Source organism: Vigna radiata, unplaced genomic scaffold (genome assembly GCF_000741045.1).
Source record: "Vigna radiata var. radiata cultivar VC1973A unplaced genomic scaffold, Vradiata_ver6 scaffold_247, whole genome shotgun sequence".
Taxonomy (NCBI): domain Eukaryota; kingdom Viridiplantae; phylum Streptophyta; class Magnoliopsida; order Fabales; family Fabaceae; genus Vigna; species Vigna radiata.
Window position 1 is genome coordinate 48,457 of NW_014541804.1, and position 14,776 is coordinate 63,232.

At 31.6% G+C, this 14,776-nt stretch overlaps 1 pseudogene; it reads left to right on the forward strand.

Annotated features, from left to right (window-relative positions):
- Positions 1–3,933, forward strand: part of LOC106778219 — a 4,475-nt pseudogene extending 542 nt beyond the window's left edge.
- Positions 3,934–14,776: the final 10,843 nt, after the last annotated feature.

Genomic DNA, 14,776 nt, shown 5'->3' on the forward strand with positions numbered 1-14,776 from the left:
TCTAACCTCGGCCCTGATCTCCTCTCTAAGGTCTTCTCGGACCTTTTTTGTGATCTCTTCTGTCATCCATTGTGTATCGCTGTATGAATATGAACGCTGACGAGAAGAGCTCCCAAAATAATCTTTAATTCCTACTCCAGAACCTGCAGCACGTACACGTCCAGGGTGCTCAGGTCGTTCAATCGCAGCAGCAAGAATATCCTGGCGACCCTCTGGAGTGAATTGGCCTTGGGAGCTCTGCTCAACCAAGGCGTCCTGTAACATTACAAAACACCATTATTCTTTAAATAGTTTAATGTAGTATGTATAATGACAATACTTATTATTTTAGGAACAGTGATAACTTACAATTCTTTCAGAAATCTCTCGTGCAGTGTCGGAAGAGTAGATGCCCGATGGTCGTATACGGGCCAACTTCCATTTCTCATGTCTCGACGGTGGAGAAGGAGGCTGAGGAGGGCTACCACCCTAAGATGGTGTTATAGCATCTGCCTTTTGCTTGAGGATGGTTAAGAGAGTCTGTATTGCAGCTTGGTCCAACTTTCATTACACTTGGTCAGTTGTCATCAACTAGGTCAGATCTATGTCCACGTGAATTTGTGGATGAGCTCGCAAAATTGCAGGTATTTCTTCTGTCATTTTCAGGATCATCATCGTAGACATTTCCTATTTTTTGTTAATAAACTAAAAGCAAGAGTTTTACTTAATAACAATACAACATTGTACAGGACATGGTTCATGCCTTCTCTCGTAAGAAAGCAAGAAAATTTATTGAGAGCGAACTAGGAGCTCCCATTGACATGTTATTTAAAGAGTTTGAAGATCGACCAATTGCTGCTGCTAGTCTCGGTCAGGTGTTTGATTCTACTCCTGCAGATTTATATTTTCGTTAAATTGAAAAATTGACTTACACTTTTAAATTATTGTTGTTATTAATATGGTAACATCAATACCGGGGACACATATTTGTAGGTTCATCGTGCTATTCTACATAATGGAGTAAAATTAGTGGTCAAAGTTCAAAGGCCAGGTCTGAAGAAGCTTTTCAACATTGATTTGAGCTCATTTTGTTTCTGTCGTTAACAACACTTCTTTGTTTCGAGAAACACTAAGCTGAAGAAGGGTATTTATGGTTGCAGCATACATAGAGTTTAAGGATTACAATTATAGTGAATGGTTTTTTTTTTTTGTTATTCTCACATGTTTGCTTGATCTATCCAGAAAACTTAAAGCTGATCACAGAATATTTCCAGAGAAATGAAACTTTTGGGGGTCCACTTAGAGATTGGATTGGAATATATGAAGAGTGTGCAACGTAAGTAATAAGCTTGGAAGTATATCGTTAGGGCGATTTCATGAAGTAAAGCATATGTTAAATTATGTTCATTGCATATCAGTAATTTCGCCTTCTATTATTCCAACGATTTCTACAATTTACAATGTTTCACATGCTACTTTGCAGTATTCTGTATCAAGAAATTGACTATATAAATGAAGGAAAGAATGCTGACAGATTCCGACGAGATTTTAGAAACATAAAGTGGGTTCGAATACTGTAAGTTTCTTGTTGCAGCACTAACATAACATCCAATTTCAACCTGTGTCTAACAATTCTATTTTACTTTTGTTGTAGTTGGTATATTGGGATTATACTGCCTTAAAGGTGTTGACCATGGAGTATGTTCCAGGTTTTCCTCTTCACTTATGCCTATGAACTTTATTTACAACTGCTCGTAACTCTGATTTCTTCTGTCACAGGTATCAAAATAGACCAGGTGGATACATTAACTTTCGTGGCTATGATTGATTACGAATCTCATCACGTGCTACTGAGGCTTACCTGATTCAGGTGCACAATCTAATAGTAACATCTGCTATGTTTAATATGGTTTTCGGTTTGGTTACAGATATTGAGGTACTAGATTATCATTTTGTTTTTGTCTTATAGATATTAAGAACAGGTTTCTTTCATGCGGATCCTCACCCTGGAAATCTTGCGATTGATGTGGACGAAGCAATTATTTATTATGACTTTGGAATGATGGGAGAGATCAAATCTTTTACCCGAGAGAGACTGCTTGATCTAGTAACATCTGCTATATATGAAAAGGATGCCAAAATGGTCTTGATTTTGTACTACCCTTTGATTATTTAAGTTTACAACATTGTCTTTTACTTCTAACTAATAAGAAATCACAAGTTGCTATCAACCAGTGATTATCTTCAGCAAAAAGGAATTTGAGATTGCCATAACCTTTCACTGATAAACTTTTCTATCCATATATAATGCTAAACCAGAAACAATGATGCAGGTTATGCAACGCCTTATAGAGCTGGGAGCACTCCAACCTACTGGGGATCTGTCTTCAGTAAGAATGCAAACTATTTGCAGTTCAAATATTCTCATTCTTGTCTTCTTAGATGATAAATTTACGTTCCAGGTGAGGAGATCTGTACAGTTTTTCCTTGACCATTTGCAAAGCCAGGCACCAGATCAGCAACAGACCCTTTTTGCAATCGGGGAGGTTGGTCAACACTGTTACATTAAATCAGTGAATTCATAATATTTTTGCTGTTTGTTTCAATGGAGTGGAACCATGGATAAGCTGAAGATGGATCATTTTGTTTTTCACTTGGTTACTACAAATTATCTGCAGAATCTTCAGTCCACAATTTATTATTCAATGCTTTCTGTGTCAGGATTTATTTGCAATAGCACAAGACCAGCCATTCCGTTTTCCATCTACCTTTGCCTTTGTTCTCAGGGCTTTTCAACACTTGAAGGTATGCATCTTCCCAATTGGCAAATTATCCTACAAAAAATTTGAACATGTCCCAGTTTTATTATTAGTTTCATATTGGTATATAAATTATAATATGGTAACATCATCCTTTCTGGTGAAAAAATTAACTTCTTTTAATTGAAATAAAAGCAAGTTTCAGTAATGATTCTTTTATTTTTCTGATAGGCATAGGTTACACACTCAATCAAAATTTCTCCTTTGCAAGGATTGCTGCACCCTATGCACAGGTTCAGAGTTCAGATAGTCCATGAACAATTATAGTTCCCATACTGCATTAAAATACAGTGCTCATACTTTCTTACTACGTTACAGGAACTTTTAGATATGAGGCAAAAGCAGATTACACCACCACAGCTTGTGGAGGAGATAAGAAAGCAAGCAGATGATGTACCACACACACCTCTTCCTTGAACTATTTTTGTTTTTGTTTTTCTCTATGATGTTTTTTTACATCTATTTGATGTGAACGTATACTTATGGCATTGTTCAATGTGATGATCCATTTGAATCGATAACTCTAGTGTAATTCTTTTAGGCCAGATCCTACACCATGTCAATGCCATATAGAGTTCAAAGAATAGAAGAGTTTACAAAGCAACTTGAAGCAGGGGATCTAAAACTTCGAGTACGAGTTCTCGAGGTCAGTTTATTCATCTCTTTTGTTGAATTATTTATTTGATCTTTATAGTTTTTCTCATTTTAAACTGACTTATGTCACAAAGTGTAAAGATTAAAACTTCGAGAAAGGAATAATTGTAATTAGGAGGTGATTATTCAGAACCCTTTTTTGTAAAATTGAGATTAATGAAGTTAATTTGGCAGTCTGAAAGAGCTGCTAGGAAAGCAACGACTTTACAGATGGCAACTATGTATACCGTGTTAGGAGGAACTCTGCTAAATCTTGGTATCACTATGACCAACCAAGGCAATGTAGCTATGGGAAATGGATCTTTCATTGCTGCAGGTTACTTTATCTTATAAAGCTTATTGTCCAATGATCATGTTCAAATTTCTTCATATGACTGATAGGTGTAGCATTTGATTTGAATGTGCAGGTATTTTTATGACACTGTTTGTCAGATCCATGNAAAGGGTAAAGATGCTTGATAAGTTTGNAAAAATGATATAATGATTACTTACCAAAATATTCGATTCTTTCGGGCTTGTGTAAACTTGTTTTGTCTCCATTTTATAAGATTGAATTAATTTTTTTTCTATTATAATGTTTATTTCTAATTTTTTTCTTCCAAATCTAACAATTTCATAATTTCTTTTCTTTCTTTATTTGACAAATTTTACTTTAATTATAACTCTCACCTGCTTTTAGTTATTTCCTTTCTCATCTCTTACTTTTTAGCATTTGTTTAAAGACTGCATATCAAACAATTGGAACAAGAAAGCTTAAGAAAAATTTGATTCCATTTTTGTTATTTCGTCTAGATTCGGTGAATTGGGATGGTTATTTACTTGCATTATCCTTGAGGCTCACCTCTATAATTAAGTAAGTTTAACTCTTGCTATATAGTTCATTATATTATATTTCACTTATATGTTTTACCTGCATAATAAGTTTAAGGTTCAGATGATGTAATAGAAGTAATAAGCAAGATTCCTGAAGAATGGATATTAGAAAATGTAATAGAAGAACCAAAACTTTATAACACTCAAATAAGAGAAATAGTGCAAGTAGGTATAAATATTAGATTAAGAATGAATAGGTCATCATCAGTAAACATAAGAAATCCTCAAATGATTTACAAAGGACAACCTTCTAGACATTCAGTTGATGGATCCACGATAAATCTAGATTTAAGAAGATTAAATAACGTTACCAATTGTAACAAAACCTGTATATGAAGAATCAAGAAAATTAGAATCTCCTCGTTATTCTATAACAGCCTCACAAATATTAAATACTTTAAGTAGAGAAAAAACTTTTAAAATAGATAAAAATTGGATTAGACAAGATTTTGAAGCTGATTATAATAAAAAAAGAAGAGATTGGTATTTTAAAACATTTACAAAACTACAAGTAGAAAAGTTTAGAGAAGAATTTTATAATTACTTAAGACCAAATGAAATAAACTTATACTTCTTTGATTGGTTTTCGAATTACAGTAGAGACAATAATTTAGAATATTCCTTTAGTATTAATAAATCTATATGTCCACTAGATAAAATATCAAGTATTTGGAAAATAATAAATAATGAAATAATAGAATCAAAGTATCCTCCACAATAAGGAATCGTAATATAACCCACTAAAAATATAGAAATAGAAGCTAGTCCATATAAAGATGTTAAAAGTGAAAATAAGCCTATACAAGTGAAAGATATTAAAAAGATTGCATTCTCAACTTAATTATTCAAATACAGTATTAGATATTATGACAAAACAATTAACTCGAATAGAAAATAAGACCCAAAAAGAAACTCCTAGTAGTTCAAAAGAACCTATAAAACCAATATATAAATTATTCAACGTACCACAAAAAGAATTAGATTCATTAAGATTAAAAAGTGAGACAGATTTAAAAATAGAAGAATTAAAAAATAAATTAGATAAATTAAATAAACCATCAGTAAATACATTAAAAATCAATAAATTAAAAATATATCCAAAGCTTAGAAATTATTATCCTCGTCCGAGAGCTGCTGATGTGCAGTTTGAAGAAAGAGAAGAATTGGTACAAAATGCTTTCACTGAAAATGAAATAACTGAATGGAATTTAGATGGGATGAGTGAGCAAGCTATTTTAGATTTAACTTGTCAAATGACAATGGCAGCTACTGCCCATAAAACTAAAGGATGTAGTGACAAATCTGCCGCTATAGCCATTGTACAAGGATTCACTGGCCAATTAAAAGGTTGGTGGGATAATCTCTCCACAGAACAAGATAAATTAGAAATTTTTAATAGTGTAAAAACTGAAACAAATCAAGAAGATGCAGTGTCAACATTAATTTACTCAATAATTCAAAAATTTAAAAATTTGTAGGAGATCCGAATATTTTTAAAGAAAGGTCTGAAATCAATTAGCAAATCTTTACTATCCAACAATGTCAGATTATAGATGGTATAAAGATAATTTTGTCAAAAGTAACTTTAAGAGAAGATGGTTTTGCTGGATTTTGGAAAGAAAGATTTTTAGCAGGATTGCCTAAATTATTTGCAGAAAAGGTAAAAATGAATTTAGAAAGACATTATGGTAAACCAGTAGCATATGACATACTAACTTATGGTCAAATACATAACATAGTTATAGAAACACGAATACAAGTATGCACAGATTTTAAATTACAAAATAAATTAAGAAATGAAAGCATGGTTAATAAAAGAGAAATAGGAACATTCTGTCAACAATATGGCATGGACCCTATTAGAGCACCAAGTGCAAGAAAAAAGAAAATAAGTAGGAGACCGAAAAGACTTATAAAAAACCTTATAAAAACTCATATAAAAAATTCCAAAATAAAACAAATAATCAAAATATAGAAAATAAAAAAGTTGTAAGAAAACCCAAAAAACTAAAGAAAAAAGAAAATGTGTGTTGGAAGTGTGGTAAGCCAGGCCATTATGCTAATAATTGTAGCATAGCACAAAAGATAAACCAAATAGAAGATGAAAAATTAAAAGAAAGTTTGTTAAATATTTTAATTAATTCTGAACCAGAAGAATCTAATAGTTCAGTAGAAGATGAAGATAGTGAATTAGAGTTAGAACAAATTGAGCAAGAAACTTCTAGTGAAATTTTAGAAGAAGATATTGAAGATGATTACTAGGACCAGAATTATGTGACTACATGAACTGTAAGAGCATAAATATGCTAACAAAAGACCAAACTTCTACATTAATTTCTATAATAGATAAATTAGAAGATTTTCCACTAAAAGATGAATTTTTAAAGCAATTAAACAATTTGATAACACGAAGTTAGGAAGTTCAACAATATGTAAAACCAATAAGTATCAAAGAAATTTACAATAGGTTTAAGAGTCCAAGTCAACAAGTAACAATAAAAGATCTCCAAGAAGAAATAAAAAATCTTAAACAAGAAATACAAATATTAAGAGAAAATGATATATCTTTAGAATATAGATTATTAGAATTAGAAGGTAAAGAGATTATAAGAAATCAGAATGATAAAGAAAATAAGAAAGAAGATGAAGCACATCTAATAACAATTATATTAATTTACTAAATCTGATAACTACTCATAAATGACATGTTGAAGTAACGTTAATCATAAAAGAAGAAACGTTCAAAACAATAGCTTTAATGGATTCTTGAGCAGATGTAAATTGTATTCAAGAAGGACTAATCCCAACACAATATTATGAAACAACAGTAGAAAAAGTAACCAATGCAAATGGATCAAAGATGCATATACAATATAAATTATCTAATGCCAAAATATGTAAAAACAAAGTTTGTTATAATACTTCTTTTGTATTAATTAAAAATATGAATACTCCCATGATATTAGGAACTCCGTTCTTAACTTTATCATACCCATTTAGAGTGACTGAATCTGGATTAGTAACCAATACTTTAGGGAGTGAAATTTGTTTTGAATTTATTAAACCACCGAGAACAAGAGAACTAAACCTTTTAAAAGAATCGTCAATAACACAAATAGATATAAAGAAAAAACAAATAAATATGTTAAACAAAGAAATAAAATTTCAAAGAATAGAAGAACAAATTAATAGTCCAAATATTCGAAAAATTATAAAATCTTATGAAGAAAAAATAGAAAAAGAAATTTGTGAAACAAATCCTACTGCTTTTTGGCATAGAAAAAAAAATATACAATATCATTACCATATATAGACAATTTTGATGANAAGAAAATTCCAACAAAAGCTAGGCCAATACAAATGAATCAACGATATTTAGAGTACTGTAAAAAGGAGAGTCAAGAATATTTAGACAAAGGATTAATTAGACCATCTAAATCACCATGGAGTTGTACAGGATTTTATGTTATGAAAGCATCTGAAATAGAGAGAGGAACTCCAAGATTAGTAATTAATTATAAACCCCTAAATAAAGTATTAAAATGGATAAGATATCCTTTACCAAACAAAAATGATTTAATAAAAAGAGTACATGATGCAATAGTATTTTCTAAATTTGATCTAAAATCGGGATACTATCAAATATCAGTAAAAGAAGAAGATAAATATAAAACAGCCTTCTAAATATAAAACAGCCTTCGTAGTACCCTTTGGACATTATGAATGGAATGTAATGCCACAAGGACTAAAAAATGCACCAAGTGAATTTCAAAATATAATGAATGATATTTTTTATCCTTATATGAAGTTTTCAATAATATACTTAGATGATGTACTAATATTTTCAAAAAAACATTACTGATCACATTAATCATTTAGACATATTTATTAAAATAATGAAAGAAAATGGATTAGTAGTATTAGCAAGAAAGATGAAAATCTTCCAAATCAAGACAAGATTTTTAGGTTATGAAATTTATCAAAATGCTATAACTCCAATACAAAGATCATTAGAATTTACATCTAAATTTCCAAATGAAATAAAAGATAAACAACAGTTACAAAGATTCTTAGGATGTGTAAATTATATAGCAGATTTTATTCCAAATATTAGAATAATTTGTACACCATTATATAAAAGACTTAGTAAAATTCCACCTGCATGGATAGAGGAAATGACCCAAAACAGTAATAAAAGTAAAAGAATTGGTTAAAAAACTTCCTTGTTTAGGAATACCAAATCCAGAAGCCTTTTTAATAGTAGAAACAGATGCCTCAGAGTTAGGTTATAGGGGAATTCTAAAACAGAAAATCCAAGACTCTTCTAAAGACCAAATTGTCAGGTATCATTCAGGTATCTCGCATCCTACTCGGCAAAAATATTCTACTGTTAAAAAAGAGATTTTGGAAATAGTTTTATGTTTACAAAAGTTTCAAGATGATTTATTTAACAAAAAGTTTTTGATTCGAACTGATTATAAAGCAGCTCCGAGTGTTTTAACAAAAGACGTTCAAAATCTTGTTTCCAAACATATTTTTGCAAGATGGCAAGCTTTATTGTCTTGTTTTGATTTTGAAATTGAGCATATAAAAGGAAAGGAGAATTCATTACCAGATTTTTTAACCAGAGAGTTTTTACAGGAAAAACAGCAATGAGTGGAGAACCACTAAATAAAGATCATTATGGTCCCCCACTGGGATCACAAAAACAAGTCTCGACAATATCATTAAAGCCTCATGTGCCTCATGCGACCTTGGTAGAAATATTAAAAACCCCTCCGACAAATAGCAGGTACATCAAAAAACCTTCTCATCAAAACCTCCAATAAATTTACCCCTCTCCAATATCAAAATATTCTCATTGGACCAAGAGACTTTACTTCAGTCACTAAACCCCAGCAAGAACAACCATCAGAAGAATATATTAATCAACCATAAACTATCCCAGTTATTATTCTAGAAAAAGCTTGGATATATGATTCTCCAAAAATAACAGCCCAAAACCTATTTCCCAGAGACTTTCATTATCCTCCGACAGACCTAGCCAAAACAAGAATATTTTATGAGTTTATTTTAGTAGATATTGATTCTGCTGAAATATCTCATACTAAAAATGATCAAGGAATTATCCTTTTCTCAAAACTAAAAATCTTAAAAGTATTTATCTCCAGAAGAATGGAGCCAAAGACCCCATGATTCCAAATCTTTCTCAAGAACCTTTAATCCTCAGACATATAATTATTATGATTATATAGAAGCCTAGTCTAAAGCCTTATATGTTCATCCAGGAAACCATTCATGGTTTATCTGGTTCGGGAGAGGAATCTCCCAAAAATTTCGAAAATAGTTTTCAGAATTCGGCCCACTGTCGTCTATCTTTCCATCAGAAGTTGCTGAAGTATATTCTTATTTTAGAGAAAAGACTTCATTTGACTTAGGGTATAACTTGGATTGTAGCTTGGGAATATATTATGAACCAGCCTATGAAAATATAGATATAAAGTCTCTCTCAAGAAGGTTTAAGCTCAAGTGGTGGAATAAATTTAGTAGCAGCCTCATCAACAAGAAAAACATTGATCAATGGCAAGCCAATTATAGACAAAGGAAGGAAGAAAAAATCCTAGCATTAACCCAAGAATCATTATTTTTGGTTGAAAAACAGAGATTACTAGCAGAATTAGCAGCAGCAACTAGTATGAAGGACTTAGAGCAAGTAATAAAAGCAAAGTCATATGTATCAAAGACAGATTTAAAAGAAGAAAGCCCTAAGTTTAATCCCTTCAATATGTTTGAGTGAAAAGAGAAGATGAAAACACATAAGGATAGAAGAAGTGATTGAAAAAGAAGGAGAAAAGAAGATAAAGCAAGAAATGACAATGTTTTGAAGATAGAGATTCCCTATCATAAGAATTTTGAAAAAGAGAAGAAATGATGAAAAGATTGAAAAATAAAAAAGAGAAAAGGACAAGAAGTGATTCCCTATCATAAGAATTTTGAAAAAGAGAAGAAATGATGAAAAGATTGAAAAATAAAAAGAGAAGAGGACAAGAAGTTTATAATGGTAAGAATCTTATTATGGCATGAGAAGGATAAAAATGTAAATTCTTAAAGGGTATTATTGTAAATTATGTAATGTGTAGTATGTTATGTTGTTTTTGTAAATAAGAGTTTGTGTAGCTGAAAAAGAAGGAGTTCGAGTGTGCGAATAAGAGTGTTTAAGTTTCATATAAGTTGTAAGTGTTTTTCTGAAGAAATGCCTACGAGTTGTGTATTCTAACTTCAATGTTTCATCAAAACTGTAAGTTTGTATTTTATTATGACAATATCTTTTGCTATCCTATTTTCTTCTTCCACTGTATTATGTTCCTATCTTCTTCGTCTTCTTCCTTCTATTATTATTATTATTATTATTATTATTATTATTATTATTATTATTATTATTATTTTATTGTTATTGTTATTATTACTATTATTATTATTTTTATTATTATTACTATTATTATGATTATGATTAGGATTATTACGATTATGATTATTACGATTATGATTGTTATGATAATGATTGTTATTGTGATTATTATTATGACAATAATAATAATAATAATAATATTATTATTATTATTATTATTATTCACTTTGGTTTGTTTTCAAGAATGTCATGTTTGGTGGTGAGCATTGGCCAAGTTGGTGTTTGGTGTCAAGATTTGATAATTTTTTAAATACTTGAATTTTAGACTTAGGTGCTGATTTGCACTCTTAATATCACCGAGTGTCGACTAGTTTCAAAATCTAAGTCCAAGAAATTTTTCAATATGGTTGGTTTTCAAGCAAGCCAAGTGTGGTGGTGAGACTTAGCTAAGTTGGTGCTTGGTGCCCAGATTTGGAAATAATTGAAAGTCTTCGTTTTTGAGACTTAGGAGTTGCAATGCACTCATTAAATCCCCTAAGGACAATCATTGTCAAAATATAGGTGCAAGAAATTATTCAATTTGGTTACTTTTCAAGCAAACCATGTTTGGTGGTTAGACTTGGTTATGTTAGTGCTTGGTTCCAAGATTTGAGAATTTGTGAAAGACTTGGTTTTTGAGACTTAGGGGCTGCAATGCACTCTTCATATCCCCATGAGACGACTAGTATGAAAATCTAGGTGCAAAAAATTTTTCAATTTGCCTGGTTTTCAAGCAAGCCAAGTTTGGTGGTGAGACTTGGCAAAGTTTGTGGTTGATGCCAAGATTTGGAAATTTTTGAAATTCTTGGTTTTTGAGAGTTAGGGACTGCAATGCACTCTTTAAATCGCCAAATGGCGATTATTGTCAAAATATAGGTGGAAGAAATTTTTCAATTTGGTTTGTTTTCAAGAATGCCATGTTTGGTGGTGATATTTGGCTTTGTTGGTGTTTGGTGCCAAGATTTGAGAATTTTTCAAATCCTTGGTTATTTAGACTTAGGGGTTGCTTTGCACTCTTAATATCCCCAAGTGTCGACTACTTTCAAAATCTAGGTGCAAGAAATTTTTCAATTTGGTGGGTTTTCAAGCAAGCCAAGTTTGGTGTTGAGACTTGGCTAAGTTGGTGCTTGGTGCCAAGATTTTGGAAATTTTTTAAAGTCTTAGTTTTTGATACTTAGGGACTACAATGCTCTCTCAAATTGACAGCCCAAGGGTTCAGCAAACCCCAGAATATTTATCACTGCATACTACAGATAAGAATTTAGAAAAATACACTTTGTATATTTCGTATTTTAGAATGAGAGTCCCAATATAATTTATAGAGATCTCACTCAAGGATACCTCCAAAAATCTGTTGTCAACTAATTAATTGGGATAATTAATTATCCACTTATGGTAATTGATTATGCATTTAATGAATGCACAACGGTAAAAAAAAACTTGCTTAAAAATTCTCATAATTTCTCATGATAATCAATTATGGCAAGTCATAATTAATTATTAATAATCGATTATTATAATTTGATAATCGATTATCATGAGTATGAAATGAGGTTTTTTGATTTAAAAATAATTTTAACGCAACCTAATGCAAGCAAAACATAGAATCAAAGATAAACCACATCCTATACATCAATCTACTAAATTAAAAATATAGGTGCAAGAAATTTTTCAATTTGGTTTGTTTTCAAGAATGCCATGTTTGGTGGTGATATTTGGCTTTGTTGGTGCTTGGTACCAAGATTTGAGAATTTTTCAAATCCTTGGTTATATAGACTTAAGGGCTGATTTGCACTCTTAATATAGTGTCGACTACTTTCAAAATCTAGGTGCAAGAAATTTTTCAATTTGGTCTGTTTTCAAGCAAGCCAGGTTTGGTGATGAGACTTGGCTAAGTTGGTGCTTGTTAGCAAGATTTTGATAATTTTTTAATGTCTTTGTTTTTCAGACATAGGGACTGCAATGCACTCTTTAAATCCTCAAATGATGACTAGTGTCAAAATGTAGTTGCAAGAAAATTTTCAATTTGGTTGGTTTTCAAGTAAACCAAGTTTGGTTTTGAGACTTCTCTAGGTTAGTGCATGGTGTCAAGATTTGGAAATTTTTGAAAGTCTTGGTTTTTGAGATTTAGGGACTTCAATGCACTCTTTATATCTCGAAATGACGATTGATAACAAAATATAGGTTCAAGAAATTTTTCAATTTGGTTGGTTTTCCAGCAAGCCAAGTTTGGTTCTGAGACTTGGCAAAGTTGGTGCTTGATGCCAAGATTTGCAAATTTTTTAAAAGACTTTGTTTTTTAGACTTTGGGGTTGCAGTGCACTCTTTAAATCCGCAAATGACGACTAGTGTCAAAATATAGGTGCACGAAATTTTTCAATTTGGTTTTTTTCAAGAATGTCATGTTTGGTGGTGAGACTTGGCTAAGTTGGTGCTTGATGCCAAGATTTGAGAATTTTTCAAATCCTTTGTTTTTAAAACTTAAGGGTTCATTTGCACTCTTAGTATATCCCCAAGTGTCGACTAGTTTCAAAATCTAGGTGCAAGAAATTTTTCAATATGGTTGGTTTTCAAGAAAGTCGAGTTTGGTGATGAGACCGGACTAAGTTGATGCTTGGTGCCAAGCTTTTGGAAAAAATTTTAAAGTCTTTGTTTTTATGACTTAGGGACCTTAATGCACTCTTTAAATCCCCAAATGATTACTGATGTCAAAATCTACGTGCAAGAAAATTTTCAAATTGGTTGGTTTTCAAGTAAGCCAAGTTTGGTGATGAGACTTAGCTAAGTTGGTGCTTCGTGCCAAGATTTTTGAAATTGTCTAAATTCTTTGTTTTTTAGACTTAAGGAGTGCAATGCACTCTTTAAATCCCCCAATGATGACTGGTGTCAAAATCTAGATGCAGGAAATTTTTTAATTTGGTTGGTTTTCAAACAAACTCATTTTGGTTTTGAGACTTGGGTAGGTTTGTGCTCGGTGCCAAGATTTGACAATTTTAGAAAGTCTTGGTTTGTGAGATTTAGGGACTGCAATGCACTCTTTAAATCTCGAAATGACGACTGGTGTCAAAATATAGGTGCAAGAAATTTTTCAATTTGGTTGGTTTTCAAGCAAACTAATTTTTGTTTTAAGACTGGGATAGGTTTTTGTTTGGTGCCAAGATTTGGCAATTTTTGAAAGACTTGGTTTTTTAAAGACTTATGGGCTGCAATGCACTGTTTATATCCCCAAATGATGAATAGTCTCAAAATATAGGTGCACGAAATTTTTCAATTTGGTTTTTTTTCAAGAATGCCATGTTTAGTGGTGAGACTTCGCTATGTTGGTGCTTGGTGCGAAGATTTGAGAATTTTGCAAATCCTTGGTTTTTTAAACTTAGGTGCTGATTTGCACTTTTAAAATCCCCAAGTGTCCACTAGTTTCAAAATGTTGGTGCAAGAAAATTTTCAATTTGGTTGGTTTTCAAGCAAGCCAAGTTTGGTGATGAGACTTGGCTAAGTTGGTTCTTGGTGCTAAGATTTTGGAAATTGTCTAAGGTCTTTGTTTTTTAGACTTAAGGACTGCAATGCACTGTTTAAATCCCCAAATGATGACTGGTGTCAAAATCTAGATGCAAGAAAATTTTCAATTTGGTTGGTTTTCAAGCAAACTAATTTTGGTTTTTAGACTTAGATACGTTTGTGCTTGGTGCCAAGATTTGGCAATTTTTGAAAATCTTAGTTTGTGAGACTTAGGGACTGCAATACACTCTTTAAATCCCGAAACGACGACTGGTGTCAAAATATAGGTGCAAGAAAATTTTCAATTTGGTTGATTTTCAAGCAAGCCAAGTTTGGTGATGAGACTTGGCTAAGTTTGTGTTTGGTACCCAGATTTTGGAAATTGTATACAGTCTTTGTTTTTGGGACTTAGGGACTACAATGCACTCTTTAAATCCCCAAATGATGACTGGTGTCAAAATCTATATGCAAGAAAATTTTCAATTTGGTTGGTTTTCAAGCAAAC